Below are 6,000 nucleotides of genomic sequence, written 5' to 3'. Positions count from 1 at the left end.
CACAGACTCTGAAATAGGCTCCAGGCTCTGAGCTGGCAGTCAGCACAGAGCCCGACGCGGGGCACGAACCCACCAACCGCAAGATCATGACCTAAGCGAAAGTCGGACGCTTAACCAACTAAGCCACCCAGGCGCCCCAAGAGTATGAGACTCTTGATTCAGGGTAGTGAGTTTGAGCCTCATGTTGGTCATAGAGATTACTTCAAAAAAGAAAATTTTTCAAATGTTTTAAAGTTCATCAGTATTGTAAATATCAGAAAATCCAGAAGAAAAATATTACAGGTGCGTGGACCCTCTCTATGCTACTATTTATCCTTTTTGACTTTACACCATAGATAACCTTGATCTCCCTCTCTCTCCTTTTAAGTTATCTCTATGCCCAGCATGGGGCCTGAACTCAAAACCCCAAGATCAAGAGTCACATGTGCCACTGACTTGAATCACCCAGGCACACTGATCTGTTCTTCATATGACAATGGTTTGTAACATTTTCTATAAGCAGCATAGAAGGATAATTTAGTTTTGCATGATTGGTTGAAATTTGTTTCTTATTATTGATAATTTGGAAATTTTTTTTTTAATTTTTAATGTTTATTTTTGAGAGAGAGGGAGACTGTGAATGGGGGAGGGGCAGAGAGAAGAGAAACATGGAATCCAAAGCAGGCTCCAGGCTCTGAGCTGTCAGCACAGAGCCTGATATGGGGCTCAAACTCACAGACTGCAAGATCATGACATGCATCTAAGTCTCATGATTAAATGAGCCACTCAGGCACCCCTGGACGAGTTTTTTAGCTTCATATTTCATGACTAGTAATGACTAGTAATGACTCTAACCTCATGCAGAATTTTTAGAATTACTGTCAAATGTAGTAAAGCCTCATATGAGCTGTAATATTTAAAGACATTTCAAGTTTTCTTGGGTAGTGATAAACCTTAATTTTTTTAATAGGCCACATTCATCAATTTGCCTGCCATATCCTATCTCAAATGAATATGAGCTTCATGTTATCCTTATTGATGCCAGTATTTTGTGTTAAATCAGTAATCAATGGAGTCTTCTTCCAATGAGTGATATGTCATCAGCCTTTGTCAAGAGCAGATGCATCAGGTATGCTGAGAAAAAATCCAGTACTTTGGAATTTCTATAGAATGCATTACTTCATAGACAGATGTACTCACTGTGTATAGTCCTGCTAAGTTTGTACACTACAAACAGTAATTTTGATAAATTCTATTATGTAAATTCTCTTTCAAAAAAGGGGGGGAAAAACTGTGATACATTTATAATTGTATACACTGCATTGTTGAGTGTCTCACTAACAGGATAGTATTTCCTTTTAGACAGGAAGTTGAAAATATACTCTTGTCTTCCTAACAATTTTACATATCTAATGTGAACTCTGGCCCTGCACCTTCATGTGACAGGCTGCCTGGTGAGTTGGCACAGCAGACAGAAATGGAAGCCATTTCTATACCTGGGCAACTAGCAATACTTTCCCTTACATAGAAGTGACTGCAGTACACATAATTATATTCCACTAAACCGAAACCAAATGTATGCTTAGTTCAACTTCCCATTAAATGGATCCCAAAATGTTTATGGCCATTTCAATGTGACATGACCAAGGGAAAGTTTCAGAGGGAAAGTCAGAACAGAAAGAGATAGTGGTCTTAAGTGACTGTGATTGAAATATCTTCTTCAAATTTTGTTTAAACATATGACCACGTGAAATGATTTCTAAGCCCTTTTTGGGCCTTGAAGCTTAGGCTCTATTAAGCTTCATGATATATCTGCCTCTGGATAGGACACGTGGAAATAATGCCTATCCAGGAACATTTAGTTTATTTATGCTGTTGTAACAATGGCAGTAGGAAAAAAAAGCCACTGTGTTCCAAATGTTCTTTTTTTAAAAAAATATTTATTTATTTTTGGGAGACAGAGTACAAACGGGGAGAGGCAGAGAGAGAGAGAGGGAGAGAGAGAGACACACACAATCAAAGCAGGCTCTAGGCTCTGAGCTGTCAGCACAGAGCCAACACGGGGCTTGAACCCACGAAGTATAGGATCATGACCTGGATGGAAGTCGGATGCTTAACTGACTGAGCCACCCAGGTGCCCCCCAAATGTTCTTGAGATTCAGGAACACCCTTTTATTCACAAATCCAACCCTTCTCCTTGACCTTAATCACTGGTTGTTGCATAAATTCTTCCCAAATTTCACTTCTGTTTTTTGCTCTTGTGGCTACAGGAATTTTGAACTGTGCAGTCTCACCCTTTTTGTTAGATCTGTGTTTCCAAGAATCTTGGTGACCAAGACACATCCTTTTTTTTTTTTTTTAATGTCTTATTTCTGACAGAGACAGCGTGAGCAGGGGAGTGTCAGAGAGAGAGGGAGATACAGAATCTGAAACAGGCTCCAGGCTCTGAGCTGTCAGCACAGAGCCTGACGCAGGGCTCAAACCCACGAACCGTGAGATCATGACCTGAGCTGAAGCTTAACCAACTGAGCCACCCAGGCGCTCCAAGACACATCCTTACCAAATGAGTCATGTTCACCTAACTGCCAATTCAGTGCAATTTATTTCTTTTTTTTTTTTTAATTTTTTAATGTTTTATTTATTTCTAGGAGAGAGAGAGAGAGACAGCGTGAGCAGGGGAGGGTCAGAGAGAGAGGGAGTCACAGACTGAAGCAGGCTCCAGGCTCTGAGCTGGCAGTCAGCACAGAGCCCGACGTGGGGCTCGAACCCACGAACTGCGAGATCATGACCTAAGCAAAAGTTGGATGCTTAACCAACTAAGCCACCCAGGCGCCCCTAGTGCAATTTATTTCTAACATTTTTTTTTTAAATATTTTTATTTATTTCTAGGAGGGGGGGGAGAGAGAGAGAGAGAGAGAGAGCGTGAGCAGGGGAGGGTCAGAGAGAGAGGGAGTCACAGACTGAAGCAGGCTCCAGGCTCTGAGCTGGCAGTCAGCACAGAGCCCGACGCGGGGCTCGAACCCACGAACCGCGAGATCATGACCTGAGCAAAAGTCGGACGCTTAACCGACTAAGCCACCCAGGCGCCCCTATTTCTAACATATTAATACACCAAGTATTTAAAAAAAATTTTTTTTATGTTTTATTTATTTCTGAAAGAGAGAGAGAGACAGCATGAGCAGGGGAGGGTCAGAGAAAGAGGAAGATACAGAATCTGAAACAGGCTCCAGGCTCTGAGCTAGCTGTCAACACAGAGCCCTACTTGGGGCTCGAAACCATGAACCCTGAGATCATGACCTAAGCCGAAGTCAGATGCTTAACCGACTGAGTCACCCAGGCGCCCCTGGATGCCCCTCTTTTGATCAGTTCTATATTTCATCATAAAAAAATAAGTGGCAATATGGAAGGGACGGTGACCAATTTCTCTGGAATGAGTAGTAGAGGGTAAACGTGGAATCCTTTGCCACAATATTTTTACCTTATAGACCAATTAATACAAAGTATTTTTAAAACATTTATCTGCATGATGATTTAATCACTTATATCATTTCTAACCATATATATTAATATACTTTTATACTCAGAAAAGTTCCATGTTTTATATATTTATCAATCTTATAAATTCCCTCAGAATATATTTATTTCTCTCAATCAATTTTTTTAATGTTTACTTATTTTGAAAGAGAGAGGATGCATGTGTAGGTGTGTGCAAGTGGGGGAAGGACAGACAGGGAGGGAGAGAATCTCAAGCAAGCTCTTCAATGTCAGCACAGAGCCTGACGTAGGGCTCAATTTCATGAATCATGTGGCCATAACCTGAGCTGAAATCAAGAGTCAGACATTCAACTGAGTAAGCCACCCAGATGCCCCTCTCTTTTTTTTTTATGTGTTTTTTTGTTTTTTTTTTTTTGAGAGTCAGAGAGAGACAGTGTGAGCAGGGGAGGGTCAGAGAGAGAGGGAGACACAGAATTTGAAGCAGGCTCAAGGCTCTGAGCTGTCAGCACAGAGCCCGATGCAGGGCTCGAACCCAAGAACCATGAGATCATGACCTGAGGTGAAGTCGGACACCTAATCGACTGAGCCACCCAGTGCCGCTACCTGAACTTTTTTAAATGGAGAGATACAAGGGGAAGGCTTTCCCTGGGTTCAGATATCCAAAGGACATGTTGAGGGACCAGGGTGCCAAGATCATCTTGGGACCTTCATCCCCGAACGCTTAGAGTACACTCTGATGAGCTGATGGTGAGCTCGTGGATCATTTTGGGGGTCAGAGAGTCAGTGCACTGGCACCCACTGCTTGGATTTGCCAGGTTCTTTTTCTTTTATCTCTCCTGACTCGAAAGATAATTATTAAACTTAAGAATTAGGGACATCCTTTCCCACTGGTATGTGTCAAAGTACATGTACACAGATGAACTGACTCACCCTGGTACAGTGAACAGGTGGCTGATGTTTGTCTTGAAGAGCCTTGGTTTGAGGGTTCTGCTGAATAAATAAACCCTTGGGCAGTCCTGTGGGCAGGGGGACCAGAGGCAGCTGGAGCAGCCATGGAGGCAGTGGTACACGGGAGGGGAGAGATAAGGCACTGTCAGAGGGAGAGCGACTTGGGGGGGGGGAAGAGCGAAGCTGAAAGAGTCTAAGGAAATTTTACACTGTGACGTATGATGTGATGCTGTCTTTCTCTCCCTTCAAAGCATTCAGTAAAAACTGTAATCATCACCAGTGGTGTGCACTTGAATTTAATGTAGCAGTCTGGCCTAAAGATGAAAAAAGAACAAACATAGGAGCCACAAAGGGGGCCCCAGCCACAAACAGACTACATTTGTAACACGCACATAACACATGTAGGTACACACATAGAGAGACAGAGAGGAGAGAGAGAGGAGAGTCTGCAAGCACAAGTACCTCCATGGTAATTGTTTTTATTCCATAGCAATAATCATACGAATGAGATTGTGAATCATAAATAATTTTTGTTATTTTTGTGTTTTGCTGACTTTTCTGATTTTTATGGTGAACAGGTAAAAAAAATAATGCTAATATTTTAATAACATCAGCTGACATTTTTGAGTGCTTGCAGGACTATATGTCAGGCACTGTTCTAGTGTGTACGCATACTAGATATGTACAAAGACATAAACAAAATGTCATTTGAAAAGAAGATGTCAGGGGCGCCTAGGTGGTTCAGCTGATTAAGTGTCTGACTTTGGCTCAGGTCATGATCTCGCGGTTGGTTAGTCCGAGCCCAGGGTGGAGCTCTATGCTGTCAGTACAGAGTCCACTTTCACATCCTCTGTCTCCCTCTCTCAGTCCCTCTCCCGCTCATGCGTGCTTCTCTCTCAAAAATAAACATTAAAAAAATATTTTTAAGAAAATAAAAGATCAAAAGGAAAACAGGGATGGAAAGAAACAACCAGAATCTGGAGTGTTCTGTGTCCTTTCTTCTTCTGTGATCAACTAAATCAAACCAAAAAGCATGGCTTACTGCCAAACCGTGCTTTAAAAATAAAATGTTTTATTGAAGCAGATAAGTAGGATGATTAAAGGATAGGATCCTGGGGCTGGGGGAGTATCTTTATTCTAGAATGGGTCTTACACATAACTGAGTCCAATTTAATTTACAGGGTGGCCTGAGCAGACACAGATAAAGTGTCAGGGCAGGATGAGATCCATGTCCCTTGATGGTACATTAACACAAGACACACAATTTAGAGGCATGTTTTAAAAATGTAAAATTAACAATAATTTGTACTATGACCACTCATATTTAAATGTTTTCAGCCATTACTTAAATTAAGCTAGGATCTATGCTTAGAGTTTATTAGAGTCCCTGAAAACTTTTTAACTTGGAAATTACCATGCTATGGGAGAAATATGTACAACCCTTTGAAGGTTTTTGGGTTCTTGCAGGCAATTCTTTGTTGTTTTCTTTTTAAATAAACTGCTTTATTCATATATAACTGACATACAAGATGCCATACATATTTAATGTATACAATTTGATGATTTGGGATATAAGTG

The sequence above is a fragment of the Crocuta crocuta genome, unplaced genomic scaffold (assembly GCF_008692635.1).
Source record: "Crocuta crocuta isolate KB4526 unplaced genomic scaffold, BGI_CrCroc_1.0 scaffold9, whole genome shotgun sequence".
Taxonomy (NCBI): Eukaryota; Metazoa; Chordata; class Mammalia; order Carnivora; family Hyaenidae; genus Crocuta; species Crocuta crocuta.
The sequence above is the reverse complement of the archived record's forward strand: the minus strand, read 5'-3'. Positions refer to the sequence as shown.